The sequence below is a fragment of the Equus przewalskii genome, chromosome 17 (genome assembly GCF_037783145.1).
Source record: "Equus przewalskii isolate Varuska chromosome 17, EquPr2, whole genome shotgun sequence".
Classification (NCBI taxonomy): domain Eukaryota; kingdom Metazoa; phylum Chordata; class Mammalia; order Perissodactyla; family Equidae; genus Equus; species Equus przewalskii.
The window spans coordinates 7,158,473-7,177,263 of record NC_091847.1 but is presented as its reverse complement, the minus strand read 5'-3'; positions in this window follow the sequence as shown (position 1 = coordinate 7,177,263).

The following is an 18,791-nucleotide window of genomic DNA, read 5'->3' as shown; positions in this document are numbered from 1 at the left end:
CCAAAGAACTTGAAAACACAAAGACATAAAGATACCTGAGATGTATTTTAAGGCTTTATGTTTTTCTGGTTATGCCATTATCCGTGAATACTCGGTTGGCACTTTGGCCTGGTTCTTTGAAATCAGGCTGTTTCTACTGGACTGTGCTAAACTTTCAGTCCAATTCCTTTGAAACTGGACAGTTACTACTTGAAACTGGGCTGGCACTTTGGCCTGACTCTCTTGGAAGCCTTCTATGCCATTGGAACTGCACTGATCAGTCTTCAGCAGATTCCCTTTGGAATTGGACTGTTCCAATAGAACTACATTGATTAAATCTTTGGTCCATTTTATTGAAATCAGACTGTTCCTATTGGAACTGGCTGATATTTGGCCTTCAGGCTGTTTGAGAATTATACTTTTCTTCTAGAGAAAGATCTCTAAGAAATGGAATCACAGTTAACTAACTATTTTGAGGGCGTCTTACCTAAAGGAACCTCAATCTATTTTATGTTTAAAAGTCATAGTGCTTCCTCATGCACATTTCTAATTAAATGGACCACTTTAACCAAAAGTAATTTGGAACACCAACGGCCATTGAGGGAGACTTTTGAACTTCCTAAGCTTACATTTTTTAAATCCACTAGCCAACTATAGCTCTTAAAATCCCAAAATTGAATGGAATGCCTACTTTGATTGACATTTTAATGCTCCAAATGTTACCAGGAGTCTAAAATTGCCACTTTGCAAAATAAGGTTTAAGGTTAACTGAGGTGAACAAACAATTAAAGACAAAATGGCTTCCAAAGCCTCATGTTCCTCTCCTTTGGCACCATCTTGTTACTCTTCCTTGGCTCCCCATGCTCAGGTCCATCTTTGGTACCATCTTCCTTTTTCTTTTATATACTGCCTACATCCCTCTACCCTCAGTTTCCCCATACTGTCACCAAACTTACCCTTCTCCACCAAAGTGAACCTTCTTCCGCTCCCTCTTGCTCTAGACCTGTCAGAACATATTCATTTAAAACTAAGCCTTCTGAGGTTCCAAAGGCTAAACTTTTAATTTTTTATATTCCCTGGACTAAACCTGAACTGTGAGTCATAGTCAAAGATTTTTCCTAAGTAATCAAATATCTTCATGGATTTGCTGAGGAATTTAATATAGTCAAATTTATCAATCTGGCTTCTCTGACTTCTATCAGCTAGTTCATGTGCTTGTCAGTGAGGGCCAAGCCCAGCACTGGATAAAAACTGCTAATTGGGAAAATCTTGAAAAGTGTCTAGAATTAGATCATACCTGCAGACCTATTGTATGAACAGGCTCAAGCAATTACTAGGCCACTTCATCAGGCAATTTCTAGGGCTTTTTCAAAGGCTATTTATTGGAGTAAAATTTAGGCTTACATACAAAAATCTGATGAATCTTTTTGTGATTATTATAATCAACTTCAGGTTGTTTTTAAAGAAAATTCTGGTCTTCCTCCAAATTTTTATTCCGCCAGGGTAGCTTTTAACTCCATATTTATTAATGGACTGAAATGGGAGCTGTTCCTTCAAGTAAAAAGAACCAGGATGGATTGAAAAATTATGTCCAGTCTAGATTTAATTAATCTGGCATACTAACTCTGTATGAGTCACCTAAAAGAAAGACCACTAAAAGTCTTAATCTTCAGCTGCAGCAAACAGAGACCTCTAAACAAAACCAAAAACCTAGTTTCTGCTATTGTTTCAAAGGGCCAGGGTATTGGAAAAGAGATTGCTAAAACTTTAAGCACAAGTGCCTTCAGCCCTCTAACTAGACTTTCCACCATCCTCCTAATTCTCAATGATGTGGCTCCCAGGAACTACAGGGGCTCTTTCTAATCCTCCCTCTTAATTGGCCTTGAGAAACATTTCTCCAAATTGGAGATGAATCTCTTTCTGTCCTAACTGACATGGGAGCCACAATCTCAGTGCTCAATCCCACTACTATAAGCAGTCCCTTCCTTGAAGTACTAGAACTGTTCAAATCTTGGGGATTTCTGGTAAACCTCAAAAGGCTCATGTCTCTGAATCTATTCCCTTTTGTTTAGGCCCTTTGAGAAATACACACCCTTTTCTCCTTAGTTCCTCTGTCCCATCCATCAAGTAGGCCAAATCTTCTTGGAAAAGAATCATGCCAGAATTTTTTTTTTTCCAGAAAGGGGGAAATAATTCTATAATTTGATAGAAGCCATCACAACAACCAACTAGGTGAATTAAATGATGCTTTGACACCTTTTATTTGCTCCATATCTGACCGTACTAGAGCTGATTCTGGAAACAGTGATTATTTGTCCCTATTGAATCAGTTACCACCTTCCTTATGGGAAAAATATTGTACCAATATTGGTAAAATTCACAGTAACTTCTCATCAAGATTCAAGTAGATCCCTCAAAACCTCTCCCCAGAATTAGTCAATACTCTATAAGTAAAGAATCCTTCATGGTATAAAGCTCATAATAGAGGGCTTCTATTAATCCCTGTAATACTCCTATTTTACCTGTGGGAAAACCCAAGGGCCAAGGGTGGAAGTTTATCCAGGACTTCTGAGCAATAAACAACAATGTTATCCTTCAAAATCCTATTGTTTGTAATCCTTATACACTACTGACATCCATTCCCACTGGAAGCACATTCTTTACTGTAACTGATTTATGCAGTGTATTCTTTAACATTCCAGTTGATGAAGCTAGTCAATACATTTTTGCTTGCACTTGGGCAGGAAGACAATTGACCTAAACAGTAATGCCTCAGGGTTTAACTGAGAGTCCTTATTTTTAAAAAATCCTAAAGCTTGATCCAGATGATATAAAGTCCCCTAGGCATTCTACTTTGTTCCGGTATGTGGATGACTTGTTTCTTTGTTTTCCTTCTCAAGCTTCCTCACAGGAAGATAGCATCTCACTTGCTAAAGCTTTTAGCTTTAAAGGGACATAAAATTTCCAAAGAAAAATTGCAATTTGCCCAAACCCAGGTTTAATATTCAAGGAATCTGATATCAGAACAAAGGCTAAACCTAGATCCAGATAGTTTTCATGGTGTCCTAAGTTTCCCAAAACCCAAACTAATCATCAACTGTGAAATTTTCCTGAGCTAGTTGGTTATTGCTGAAATTGGACTTCAAGTTTCTCTCTTATGGCCAAACCTCTATATATTTTATTAAAGAAGAACAACCCCAACTCAATTTTATAAGAAGAACGGGATGACATAGCCTTTAAGGCCTTAAAGGAGAATTTGATGAACACACTTGCTCTTGGACTTGGACATTCCAGTTATCATATTCCCTTTTTCCTTTTTGTATACGAAAAGGAAGGGAATGCACTTGGGACACTCACCTAAAAACATGTGGAACACCATTGACCCACATGGTATTATAGCCAGCAACTGGATCCGGTGGCATGAGTCTAGCCGCTTTGCCTTAGAGCCATTATTGCCGCTGCCATTCTGGTTAAAGCCACATAGGAAATTGTTGTAAGATACACTTTAACCATCTTTGCACCTCATGCAGTAGAAGCCCTCCAGAATTCCCATCACACTCAACATATTTCAGTCAGCCATGTCACCTCCTGTGAAATCCTTTTGTTAACTACTCCTCACATAACTTTTATGTTGTAATGACCTTAACCCTGCCACTCTTCTCTCCTCTATTACCAATGAAGTCTCTCATGACTGTTTAACACTGATAGATCACCTCCTAACCTCTTGTGATGATTTGCAGGAAACTCTTTTGGGTGATGTCCACTTCTCATGGTTTCCTGATGGTTCTTATTTAAAGAGTTACAATGGCAAATGCTATGCTGGGTATGCTTTTGCAACTCTTTTTGACATCATTGAAGCAGCACTTTTACCTATGGCCACTTCAACCCAACAGGCTGAATTATACGCTCCTACACAGGCTAGTACTTTAGCCAAGGGCAAAACTGCCAATATCTGTACTGATAATAGGTATGCTTTTGGAGTAGCTCATGATTTTGGAATGTTGTGGAAGCAGAGTGGCTTTCTCATTTCCAGTAGAAATAAAATTAAAAATAGCCTCTATATTCAGGGATTATTGGAAGCTATATTTTTACTTGCTACTTTAGATGTTATTAATATCCTAGGGGATCCTAAATTTGACTCTTTGGAAGCTGATATTTCTTCAAGGAATATAGCCCCTATAGATCTAACAGCAATCAAGCCTCTATCATGGTCCAAAGGGATACTTCTCCAAATGATAACAGAAAAACTGGCTAGTGAACCCCAACAATTAGCCTCAGAAAAAGAAAAACAAGAGTGAAAATTCAACAATTGTTGGTTTGATAAAAAGAGAAAGCTCTGCTTCAGATCAAATAACCTCCCAGTCCCATAAGAGATTCTAAAATTGCCACTCCTAACTACTCTACATGCATTAAACCATTGGTTTCCTGACAAAATGATGGCAATCATGAATCAATATTTTTGGGGAAATATTAACAAGGCCACAAAAAAGCGCTGACTTCACTTGTCACATTTGTGCAAAATGCAATCCATGGAAGCTTGTCTGCACTGCTCCTGGACATTTTAAACTGCCTAAAAAAACATTTGAGTCTTGGCAAATGTATTTTGTGCAAATTCCCCTGTCTCATGGATATAAATATGTTTTAGTCATGGTTTGTATGTTTTTTCACTGGACTGAAGCCTTCCCTTGCAGACAGGCTGCTACCTCTTTTGTGGCTAAAGTTCTTTTGCAAAGGATTATTTCTACCTGGGAAACTACTCTCAAGCTTCATAGTGATCAAGGAACTCATTTTACTGGTCAGGTACTTTGACAAGTCTGCACTATTTGGCTGTTTTTATAACACTTTCACTGTACTTACCACTCGCAATCCTCTGGTTTAGTTGAATGCACTAATGACATTATTAAGATTCATTTGGCAAAATTTGTAGAGGTCCAAATACCTTGGCCAAAGGCATTGTCACTGGTCCCTGTAAATCTCAGATCCACATTCTTTGGAACTCAGAAACTCTCACCCTTTCCCATAGTCACAGGATTCCCAATGCATTTGGCTCCTGCCTCTTTCAACTCTCAGTTGATGAAAGGAGATATACTCCAGTATTGCAAAGGACTAATTGCTTCTATCAAAAATAGTCATGTTTTGGTAGAGCAATATTCACAGCACAGTCTTGGGAGGGAGAGGTCTTTAAGCATCACACTTTGCAATCTGAATATTTTGTCTATTGGAAAAGACACCTCCAAAAGGACTATCTTCAACCTCACTGGAAAGGGTCCTATCAGGTACTGCTAACTGACCCTTATGACACCAAACTTCAGGGAATAAACTCTTGGATTCCCAAGACACACCTAAAAGAAAAAATAAAATCCTGAGTGAACCTGTGTATCATCTAGTGACATTATCTGGGACTTTTTCTGAGCTTGTATGGATGCACCTGCTCCATGCTTCTTGTTCCCTCTTATGAAATAATTCTTAAACTTTTATGTCTTCTCTCAATTTTACAATTCATTAAGCCAACTACTGGAAACCTCTCTTTTGTTTTCCTGATGGTGTAGATACAGCTCAATTTTATGATTTCTCTTCTATCTATAGACTCTGGCCTGCTTTCTGAGCATACTCCTCATCTACAAGAGAGCTTGCTCTTGCTGCTGCCCTGGTCACCATGCACAAGGAGCCAGCCAACGAGTGGGAGCTGCTGTGGGTTTGGCACTGAAGGTGTTGGGTATGCCTGTGGGCCAGCGGGGAAATCTCCAGGTTAAGTTTTCCCAATAGCTCAAGGGTGGGCTTCTCGCTAAAGTCCTGAACACAGTTAGGCAGGAACCATGTCCCTTTAATGCCTTTTGATATTCTTATCAGCCTCTTTCCCAATCTCTTCTCTTCCATCAGTCATGCAGGTCTCACCTCACACTCTGGGTGATGTGGGAGAAAAACATTTTCTTTAGTGTCGTCCTGCATAGCTGGCACCCTCTCATGGCTCTCCCTTTCCCCCACTGGAGGAGTTTCCACCCTCTAGTTCAGCCCCACACTATGCTGCTTTGAGGGAGGGGTGGTTCTGGCAAAGTTCTTGTTACCCTCTCCAAGCCATCCAAAATTGTATCTTATTTTTTGGTCCAATGGAGTTCTGGAATCTCTCTTCAGTAAACTTGGATTTCAACAAAGGCTTTCTAGACCGTGGTTCACTGTGCAAGTAGGTGCTCTCTAGGTGTTCCTCAGCTGTAACCATGAGGGGCTGAGGCTGGTTCACAGGCTCCTGCTAGTTATACAGCTTGTACTGAGGTCTGTCTGCCTTTACCAAATGCACAGGTTGGTGAGACTACTTTCTGGTCTCTTGGAATATGGTGCTGGATTCCACAACGCCCACAGAGGCACTTTTGTTCACAGAGGGATGCCAAATTTTAGTTGTTAAAAGGGGAAGTAAAAAGGAGGGGCATCTTATGAAGCTAACATTACTCTAGGGACCAATTTTAAAAGCAATGAAACAAAAATTCAAAAACGTTCAAAATATTCAATAAGTACATTCTGAGGAAGTAAATATACAAATAGACAATGGATAGACCATGTACAAAGATAGAACTTCGACCCACAGCTTGCAGCAAACAGCCCAGGAAACCAACCCATTACCTGCAGTAACCAGCCCTAAACAACAGCCTACTACCCACAAGTCAGAATTGTGGGAAGTCAGAGTAATCTGTCCAGTAACAATCCAGGAAGCCAAACAATAACTCTTGTAACAATTGGCTCAATATGGCCAGAACTTAATTAATAGTTGACAGCGTCTCTAATTTTTGCCTTCAGTTCCAACTTAGGACCAAGAAGAAATTGTCCAATACGCACTCTAACCAATCACATAAAATGCCTTGTTTTTAGTTAGCTCTCAACCACTTCCTCATGACAACAGCCTCCAATCAGAGAATACTTGAAGCTTTCTGTTTTTCTGCTATAAAACTTTCCCTCCCTTCTGCTTTCCTTTGGGTCTCTGGCAACACACAAGTGATGGTGGCTGACTCCCTTACTGTAGAAAGCTCTGAATAAATAACCTTTGGTTGGTATCATCTGGTTGGTCTTTATTTATTTTCATAATTTTTTTAGATAAAATGGAAAAATGCATAAACATGAAGGAAAGATATGATTTTTAACATCTATACTCATCTGTATATAAAAGACAAAAGAAAAGCAAAAAGATCTTAGGTGTTTTCTACAACTGTCTACAGATTAGCTCAAAGACATCTGGCCATTTGTAGGACTCAAAGGATGGCATTGCTAAACAAGGACAGCATCTTATGTTTCCAGGGATGTGAAGGCCATTGTCGTTATCACAGGACTGGGACTATGTGTGCACATCAGTGGATTTGCAGTACTAATGCCCTCATTCCATGCTCTCCATGTCATTCATTCATTTCCATTTATTCCTGCACACATTTATTAAAAAGTCATGCATTGAGAATCTTCTTTGTATGTAATGAGAGCATGCCAACAATTGGTGTAGTGGGATAATGGAAACAAAATTTAATTACTTAGATACATGGCACCGACTCAGGAAAGAATGTTGAATTGAGAGTCAACAGTCTAGAATTTCAGTCCTACCACTAAATTAGCCTTTTGAACTCAAATAATTTTCCTTGCTCTTTGGTGTGAATTTCTCCCAAACCACCCCATTGCAAGCCTTGGGAAGCTATCTGTATATAACGCAAGTTCAGTTTTGACACAGAGTTCAGAGGAATCTTAGATCATGCTACATTTGGTTGAGGTAATAATTCCTGAAAAGTCAGGAACACTGAAATGCAAGATAACTTAAAGACTGAAAGATGACAGGCCTTTCTCTATGACCAAATGAGAAGAGAGAGTCACAGATAAATGGTTTAGGTGACTCAGATGAGGTGTCATCAAGGCAAACAAGCCCTTAGAGATCAGAGTGGAAAGCAGCCCTTTGACAGGAAAGAGTGTATAGAAGCCTCAAAAAAGGAAATTTTGGGGTCTGAAGTACTTACTTTTTGGAATGAATTTAAAAAGTTGTGAAAAATATGCATCCAATTCTTAGATTTTTGCTTGGTTGCAGTGAGTAGCTGAAACACAGCCTCCTAATTGTAGCTCTGGTGTTAACTCACTGGCCTGAAAGAATTAAATGACCGTTATGGGCCTTGAATGAGTTATTGTTTGATATACTGGAAAGATCAGAGACTGAGAAGTTAGACACTATTTGTTCAGTCCAAGACTGGACATTATATGTCACCTTATTTAAATTCTCTGCAATGCAATTCTGTCATTTGCAAAGGAAAGGCAACGTCTTCCAAAGTAGACAAGTTGTGGGGATAGTGCACGTAAACTACAGGCATGACATGCAGCTCACATAGGCAGCAGGTAGGAGTACACGTGGTGAGTGTCATTTAAGTGATGACACAGGACTGAGATTGTCAGGTCACTTACAGCTCCCGAGTCTGCTATCCGATATACTTCATGGGAGATCTTTTTGGCTTATAATGTGGGAAAAGAGAAGACATATTTTATATAGGATATGATGAATACTTACAAAAAAATCAATGCACCTAAATTAATTTAAGGAATACTAAAGCTGAAGTTTTCCTGAAATAAATGGAAAGAAGAAAAAGAAATTCATTTAAAAAGGAATTTCTATGTTTATAACTACATCTATATCTATGTTATAGACTATGAAGAATTACCAGGATCTCAGAGAAAGCTAGAGTGAGAAGAATTCACAGGGGCATATCACTTATTTAGGCCTCCCCTGGGTCTCCATTCTTCAGACAGGTCTAGAACCTCCACAAAAGATTCAGGTTTCCATTTTCTTAAGATAGCCAAAAACAAATAGATTAACTGCCAGTCTTAAGACATGCTCCACTCTTTCACCAATTTTTAATTAACAATTATTTAAACTTTCAATCTTTATGACTCTTTTAACATTTTCTACAGCAAGATTCTTCACTGATAATGGCTCAGTTAGGCAGAGGGAATAAAGAGAAGATAGTTTCAGAAAGTTTTTTAAAAATGCATTGATTTATACACTATAAATTGTATTATCTCCTAGTACAAACACCGTTATTACAAAGAAAAATTAACATATAATTATCTCTACTCCCACGTTTAGGCCACATTTGGCAGAAGAAAGTGAGATGGGGCAATTAATCTTGGCCCTATCTCTTACTTGTTGAACGGCAAGCTACTTAACTTTTCTGTGCCTCTGGAATTTTATCTATACTGTGGAGAAAGCAACATCTCCAAGAGATTTGTGGGTGTATGTATGTGTGTGTGGATTTTAAACAAACATTTTCCTTATTTAATGGAATTGCAAATTGAGTGGTAAAGTGACTTTCCAAAGTTAGAGCTTTTTGGCTTGTTTAATCAATAAATGAGCACTAATTCTGTATCAGGCTTTTTATGAAGAGTTGGAATTTGAAGATAAGACAAATGTAGTCCTGCCTTCAGAGAACACCTGATATATTTGTTTTGTGAAGTTGAATCAGTAACATGCAGGATATGTAAAGATTCCTTTTCTGTCACTATACTGCATCCATGCCCTTGATATTCTGTTTTGATCAAACACCAAAGCTCTTTAGAGATGGTTTACTTTATAGCTGGCTTTGTGTCCTTCTCTTTTTTAGTTTCTTGCCTGTCCACCTAAGCTCAGGACATTCTTTGATGACTTAACTCTCTTTTAAATGACCTATGGTGGTGGTGGTGGTGGTGGTGGCATTTTTGTTGTTGTCATTAGTGATGACAGTGGCGGTGGTAATAATACCACCTGTGATGGACACAGTAGGCAATTTTGTAAGCTCTTTACCTGTATTGACCCATTGACTCCTCATAACAACCTATGAGGTAGTAGCTAGCATTAATTCCATTTTACTGATGAAAAACCTGAGGCCCATTGTCACACAGCTAGTTAGTGCTAGAGTTGGGATTCAAACCTCACTAGACTGGCCTCAGAACCTGTACTAAACCAGGGTTACCTAAAGTGGAATTCTGGAATCAGCAGCTTAGAATCATCTATGGCCATGACAGAAATATAAACTCATAAGCCCCAATCCAACCTACTGAAGAAGCAACATCACTAGGCTTGGTGCCCAGAAAAGAGAAATTAAAAAGCTCACCATGTGACTCCCAGGCACATCAAAGCCTAAGAGTCCCTGCCCTAAACCACCACATAGCCCTGCCCATTAGGGCTGAGCCAGCTTGGAATCCAGGTCCCTGTGACTCTGCCCTTGCTGCCCCCAGTGTAGTCTGAAAACAGCATGATCATCATCGTTAAGCAGGACGTCAGAGCAAGGTCTGAACTTCACAACTGGAAAGTGAAGTGTTCAAATTTAACAGTGTTTCTCACACTCAAAAAGTTTTCCAATGATTAATTGAGATAATATATTTAACCTGCTTAGCTTTATATCTTATAGATAGTAAAAAAACATTAATAGATTTGCATGCTTACAATAATTTATAGATTCTCAATATATAGTGATTATTATTTGCAATTTAGCTTAAGGGGAGGGAGAGCATAGCTTGAAAACACCCGCTCCACTATCTGAAACTCTGTTCTAGGGGCTTCTCTCCATATTTTGCCCCATTTTGACAATTAACTGTCCTAAAAGACTCATTGATACTTGCCCTCATGTGACGTTAAATATATACTGCCTTGGATTTGTTTTTGTGTATGCTACTTCTTGTACTAGATTATAATTCTCTTGAGATCTCTTTAAGAATTAGAATAGTACTTTGCAATTGCTTGCAGGAGTGGATATGAATAATAAATAAGAAAGTAAAGTGATTAAAATATGCCTTTAGTAGGCATTACAATGATGCCTTTTTTTTTTTATTACTCCTTTATCTGTTTCTGTGATGATAGAATGAGTGAATGAAGCAGAAGGAAACTGACCATAGGCCATTGAGTGATAGTAAAGTAGAAAGGTCTATAGGCAACTGAACTCTTTCTCATAAATGAACAGAGTCTATTAAACTTGACAAAGTCATTTTCAAATCCATTTATAAAACTCCTCAGAGAGTGAAGTTGCAGCACATCTATTTTCATTTCTAATATGAGGCATGTTTTCTCAACAATGGTCTAATAACTCAACATGTGATGTTTGCAATTTTTATCCTCAGTGTGGTAGAAAACATTACTGCCAAGCCCCAAAGAGTCATGAAGTTCTTAGCTGAGTAGAAGAATCTCAGAGAATGCCTCTGACAATAGTTTATACCTCTTGTTATTATTTAACTGAGAATTATTAAAATGTTTAGCGTTGATTCCTTCACATTATTTTAGGACTTAATATTTTATCATTAGCTAAGGTATACAATAATTCTGATAGTATGAAGAAGTGTATTATATCATATGAATATTTGACATAAAAGTTACTAAATATTTGATTATTTGCAACTAGAATTACTAGATGTTAAATGTGGAAGAACTCATAGGAATGAGCTAGTCTAATTCTATTATATTTCAGATGAGGGAATCAGGTTAAAAAATTGATGGACTAGCCCAACGTCACATAGTTAGCTAAAACTAATCATTTACTCATTGTTTTACCAGGCACCTACTGTGTGCCACAAAGGTAAGATATAAAGAGGAATTAGATGCGTTATCTCAAAAGGAGATCAGAACAGAGCTGTAATTTGGAGATATGAATTTCTGAATCATAAGCATATCAATGATAATTGAAATGATAATACTGATAGGTGGTTGTTGTTGAAAAATTCTACTTGTGAACTTGAACCACATGTAAAGTTAATGTCATAAATAAAATTTTCACAAAAATGAAGACTCCTTCATTTAAAGAAACCTATTGTGTTCTTAAATATACAGAGGATATCTTGAAGAAATTAGAACCAGTCTTTTGAATCTATAGCAACAGGGTTACAGAGGTTGCCTAGGAACATGTTAGGGCATAGCTCAATTCACATGTCATGGATGAGTGGATGAGACATGTGATGGGTGGAGGTGATTGATGGTGTGGTTCACTGGCTCGCTGCTTCACTGACAAAGCTGGATAAACTATCGTATTCCAACCTTGGCTAAGAGTTTCTTAGTCTGGCACTCCTGCTGTTTCATCAGGGCCAGCAATAGATGTGCTGGCATCATTGTATTTGACTTCATTCATAGGAGATGGCGAGTGTAAAATGACAAAAGGGTAAAAGTACAATGCCTGAAAGCATATCAACATTTAAGGGGTGGAAGCGAAGAAGCCTCAAATAAATACAAGTTTCCTGATTATTGGTCCTCCTCTGTTACTACTATACTATTTTAGCTGAAGTATTTAAGGAATTATAATCTGTATTTATGTAGTAGTCTTCTTTTTTTATGTGTGTATACTGGTTTTATTTTTGTAAGTTAACCAGGACCATATATCTAATGTACCCTTCACTTGTAGCACAATTCTTCAAATTCTCAATAAATTCTTGTAAATTGATCAATATTTACTTTTTCTCTGTAACATGAATGGTTAAAAAAATGTTTTCTTAAAAAGGTCAACTTATCTGCAAAGATAGAATTTTATTTACTTGGAGGAATTGTAGCCTGCTGGAATGTCATAATGATTTTCAGAAAAGTTACGTTACCTAAGCCTCCTCTAATTGACATGTTTTTAACAAAACACACATGATTTTTACAATTTACTAAATTACAAATACCTGAAGAAGGTCAGAGGCATTACTCAATTATTCCAATTAACTAGTGAAGTTTGTGGCTGATATTTTTAATTGTTTGAGGGAAATTAATCTGCTATTGTTCAACACATTCATCTGGAGATCTAACTACAATTTCAAACTTCATTCAAGGATGGATCCAGACTTTCATGGCTGAAGAGTGCTGTGAAAAGTGACCTAATGTACAAAGCTCACTAGCTCCTAACATAAACTATGAAAATCAGCTTGTAGCTCTGACCTCTGGTGACTCAACATGGGCCAAAGGGATCACTAGGCAGGAAATAGGAAAGTGGGCTCTTTTTGACTCAATTTTTATTCATTCTGTTACTTGGACAGTTTATTTCCAGAGGGAGAGAAAAGATAAAAAAAAAAATTCAGATTAAGGATTTTGATTTAGATTAATCTGGCTCTAATATGGGTTATGACCCAGGAGCATTAAAACTCTATGGCTATTATTTAAACTCTCCATATATTGATCTACTTACTTGTACAGTGGGAATGAGTAATAGTGTCTAATGTTAGGGGCTTCTGCAAAGATTAGAGATTGTGAATACTGAGAATTTATTAGACAGCTTGAAACATGGTAAGAATATGGCAAATGACCATATTTATGTGGTAGTTGTTTCATCTTCTCTATTTTTATTATGTTTATTAGGCTAATTTATCAATTAGACATGGCTGTGGACAACAATGTTAGGGGGAGTAAAGGATCAGTGGAGCTTTTTGGACCTACTATTATTGGAACTACAAAAACAAACGATTCCATCTAAGCAGTGATGGATTTGAGCTTGCCAGCATGCTTTTCCTTTTTTTAGACTTTGCAAAAATCAGTGGTCAGATAATTTATCCCACAGTGGTTAAGGGTTCAGTTTTTGGGCCAGACAGACATGGGTTTGGCCCAGTTTTACCATCTACTTGTGTGATAAAGTGTATTTTCCAAAAAATCACCATAAAGTAAAACTGAGGAAATCCAAATAGATAGGTGTATTGCATCAATATAAATATTCTGGTTTTGATATTGTACTATTATTCTGAAGATGATACCCTTGGAGGAAACTGGGTAAAAATCACATGAGACCTAGTATTATTTTTTACAAGTACATGGGAATCTACAATTTTCGCAATAACAAACTCAATTAAAAATGTCTAAAACTCTATTTCTGGTCCAACATGTTCTTCCAGGAAATTACCACTCCCCACCAAGAGGCAGAGTTCATTTTTTCTCCCCCTGACCGGAGAGGGGCTTTGTAACCACTTTGCTGGACAGAATGTGACAGAAGAAACATTGTGTGATGTCCAAAGCTAGGTCACAAAGGGCAATACAGGTTCTATCTCAATCTCACTTAGCATTCTTCCCTTGAAACCAGTCACAACAATGTGAAAAAGCTCAAACAGCTCATGTGAAGATGAACTGAGCCCTCCAACCAACAGCCATCACCCACTGCCAGACATAGTAGTGAGTGAGCCTTCAGATGCTTTCAGCTGATGCTCTGGACACTGTGGGTCACAGAAAGGCCACCCCCACTATGTCGTGTGCAAACTCCTGACCCACAGAATGTTCGAATCTGTGAGCATAATAAAGTTTTGTTTGATCTTATTAAGTTGTGGGGTAATATTTTACATAGCTATAGTAACTCTAATAACTAGACTAGCTAGATTTACTTGGTAAATTTATTTAATGGCTTCACGCCTCAGCATCATGTGAAAAATCATAGAAAAATATTAAATTCATATAATTATAAGGATGAATAAAATAATATACATAAGTTTAGTGGTTGACACTTAGAAATCCTGAAGAAAGGTGGTACTCTATATGATAATAATAGGTATAAAATGTCTAACGCTTACTGAAAACACGTGCCAGGCACTGTTTTAAGTGCTTTGTAGATATTGACTTCTTTAATTTACACAACACCACCATGAGATAGGTAATCATATTAGTAGGTGCATTAATTTAGGTAGCTGAAGTCTAGAGAGTTTGGATCCCATAGCTAGAAATGTCTGTTCCTCTCTTTAAAGTGGATATTTTATCACATCCTGAGCATATCTGGGTGGGTTATATCCTTCTTCCCTCAAGAGTATCAAATGGGACAGTCATGAATGAGTTCCATTTTGAAAGACTAATCAACCCAGGTTTTCTGGAGTGTTTTAGTTTTGAATTTATCTTTGTGAGATTTTATATATAGAATTGCAGCTTTACGGAGATCACTTGCTTTCTATAGATGAGTTTCTTAAACAGCCTTGCATAAACATCCAGGGGATGTGTGAACTATCCATCTTCAATTAAACAGAAATCTTTGAGGGCCAAATATGTGCCAGGTACTGTGCCAGCCAGGCTCTGGGGAAGAAGCAGAGCAATGTGGACAAGAAATGCCTCTTGAGCCCAACTATCTGGGTAAGAAGCATGGTTCCACTGCTTTCCAGATATGTGATCATTTATTCCTTCATCTGAGATAAAGATTCGTTTCTTCATCTGAGGTAAGATATGTAAAGTTTTAGTGCAGTGCCTGGATGTGCACTTGGCACTAACAAAGTCAGCTATAATTACTGTTAGTGTAAATCTAATTAAGACCTGGTGACATCCCTCAAATATTTCACTGTCAAGCAGGGAAAAGCAGAGCCTTATCCAGTGTCATAAACATGGAGGTGCACTGTCCCATCCCAATTCAAGGAGAGACCTTTCTCCAGCTGTATCCAGTGGGAGCAGCAGGCAGCTTCTAGTTGTTTTCTCCTTCAGGTCTACCTAAGCTGCAGAGAGCTGCCTCCAGTAACAGTCACATCCTTCCTGGGGCAGCCAGCACCCAGTGACTCATCAAGGTGGGATATCGAGACCTTGTCATTTAGAACTGACAAGAGACTGTCACATACTGAGGTATACAGGGTAGCCATTTTGGTTTAAAACTGATTTGGCTTGAACTAAAGAAGCCTGACTTATGGCCTATCAAGCATACATTGTCCATCTGCTTTATCCATTAGAGGATGCATTAAACATTACCTCAAAGTAAAAGAATGGACTCCGTTAAGATCAGAATGCATTCTTTCCCTCCTAGGAAGCCAGTGTGGTAATGCCCTATGGGTAATGCCCTATTTGTGATGCCCTATTGGTAATGCCATTAGTACTCCTGAAGATAATTTCCCTTTCTGGGACATCAGGGTCATGTAAACCTGCTGATTTGCAATTTAATGCCTCTTTGAAACATTGATGAATATGTATCCTGGGTATGTTTAATGTATGTTCTTTGTTCTAAAAAGGTATAAAACTGTACTGAAAACCATGTTTCTCTGGAACGCTTACTGCCTTTGTGAAAACTGCCTTCTTGGGTTATAATTCTCAGGTTGGCTCCAGTAAGACTCACCTTATCTCTCTATAGAATGGTTACTAGTTATTTTGCATCAACAGAACCAAAGCAGGATACCTCCGAAAAAGAAATACTTTCTCCAGAACTCCCCACTCTTCACTGGGTTGGCACCATAATGTGACTTCTGCTGCTCAATTCTGATTCCACTCAGTTCTTTTCACAGGGATTGATTGTTAATAACCATTTTGCAGCCTGACTTCTTTTCAACATGTTCTTCTGGAGAATCCATCTTCTAACCTGCAATCTACTGAGAAAATATGCTCCAAGGAAAAGTGGAGGGAAATTGACGTTTACTGAGTCTCCAAAATGTCGCTGGCCCAGTGTTTTCTAAAACATTGCCATCAATTCCCACATCTCCCTCATGAGATAGTTTTTACTCCACGTTTATGTGATGCTTAGAGCTTATAAAATTTTTGTAGCCTGGCTAAGTCACAGCCTGGTTATTGTGGCAGCAACAGAACTTTCTGTTACCCAAAACTGCTTTGTGGTTATAAGGTTTTGTTTTAAAATTGTACCAAATACATTCAGCTGGAGTTTGCTTACTCATAGTTTACGCAATATGGTTGGTGCATAGGCTCCCGCTTGTCAGTCTCACCTAATTTCATCTCTAATTTCAACTCTCACTATCAATATCAGATCCTTTCCTCTCTCAGACATTTTCTGATTTTATATTTCCAAATGTCTTCAAGGAATCTGCACATAGTCAAAGATTTTATATAAAAATTCGTATTTCTGGTTTCTCTTTTAAAGTATTGAAAAATGTAGAAATACCAGTCCCATAGTCCCCATAGCCCAATTAAGTTGGAGCTGAGGAGAGGCCTCTCAATTCAAAGGAACTGTACCTCTCTAGTTCACATGTCTGGTCAGCCACACAGGACATGCACACACATGGACACATGTCCAGCTTGACTCCTTCCCTTACTGCTTTTACCCTGAACAATAGGATCTCACAACAACTTGCTCAAATGTATTATCTGATTAAGTGCTTCTGTCACAGTCTTTCCAAAACCTACTCTTCATTAGAATATTTTATTTAGTTAGTTATTTAGTTATTAGTTTTGCTGAGGAAGATTCTCCCTGAGCTAATATCTGTGCCAGTCTTCCTCTATTCTTTATCTGTTGGACACCATCACAGCATGGCTGGTGAGTTGAGTAGGTCTGTACCCGGGATCTGAACCTGCAAACCTGGGCCACCAGAGCAGAGCTCACAGATCTTTAACCTCTTGGCCATGGGTCCGAGCGAGCCCTACTAGAATATTTTGAATGTAAATTATAACATACACACATGCTAAAGAACAAACACAGACACACACACATGACATACATGCATACTGTAAAGAAGAAAACAATGACAAATAAAAACTCATGTGCTTATCACCTTCAAGAATAAGAACTGTACCTAAACTTCTGAGGTCTCTTCTGTACTCCTAACTTTCAAATCTCCCTGCTTGCTCCCTAACACCATCTTAGACTTTGCGTTAGTTATCTCCCATGCTTCTATTTAGATTGACCTATTTTGAATGGGATCACATTGTACATATTATTCTGTAATTTACCTTCTTTGTTCACTCAACATTATGCTCCTGTGATTTATCTATATTTGCCTGCATAGCTTAGTGAGTTCTTTTTCATTGCTACATAGTATTATATGCAAACCATAAATTGTTTGTTTATTCCGGTGTTGATGGCACTTTGGAAAACTTCTAACTTTTTACAAAATTATGAACAATGCTGCTGTGAACATGTCTAAATATATATCCCTAGGTATGAATGCAAGATTTTCTTTAAGGATACAAGGTAGTGAAATGCTGGTCATAGAGTATGTGCATATTCATTTAACTGGGTAATATCAAACTATTTGTAAGATCAGGTCTGATTTTAAAACATGGAATTCCTTTGTGCCTGGATTTGTGAAAATTTTCTTCAAAAAAGGCTAAATTCTGTTGGTAACTAGATCCATCTTCTGTCTGCTTCAGCCTCACATGCCTAAGTTTGAGAGTCTCAGACTTTTTCCTTTACTGATTATTCTTCCAAGGATAAATATCTTTCTTATAGTTGAAATACAATGATGATTTTTCATGGTATTAGTCATGGTTAGATTCCATGTGAGAATAATGATGGCAATTGTGTGTCTCAAGAATCTAGCCCCAGGGTAAAATAATTCCCTGTTGCTTTCTTACCCAGGTCATCTCCTAACAATACACTGTCAGGTTCTGTAACTTTAGCTCCTGCCATGCTCATCCGGGTCCTGGCTATCCCTGCCCTGGCCATCAGACACCGAAGATTCTGTACCAGCTACCAAGAAACCCAACTGTCCTATACCTGCAGAACCAGCTTTCATTTGTTTGTTTGCTTGTTTGTGTTTTGGATGGTCCCTGGAGAAGTATCCTAACGTATGTGAGTCCATCTATTTCTTTCGTTGTTGTTGTTGGGTTTTTTTTTGTTTTTGATTTTATTTTTGAGGAAGATGAGCCCTGAGCTAAAATCTGCTGCCAATCCTCCTCTTTTTGCTGAGGAAGACAGGACCTGAGCTAACATCCATGCCCATCTTCCTCGACTTTATATGTGCGATGCCTGTCACAGCATGGTTTGATGAGCAGTGCTATGTCCACACCCGGGATCCAAACTGGCGGACCTAGGACTGTCAAAGAACATGCACACTTACCACTGCACCACCGGGCCGGCCCCCATCTATTTCTTAACAGTGTATTATATCTGGGTTTGGTGCTATGAAGCAGGAAATTTTCTTCAGTCTCTATTCACTCATAACTGGATGCTGACTGTTTAGAACTTTTACATTTAAGTCCA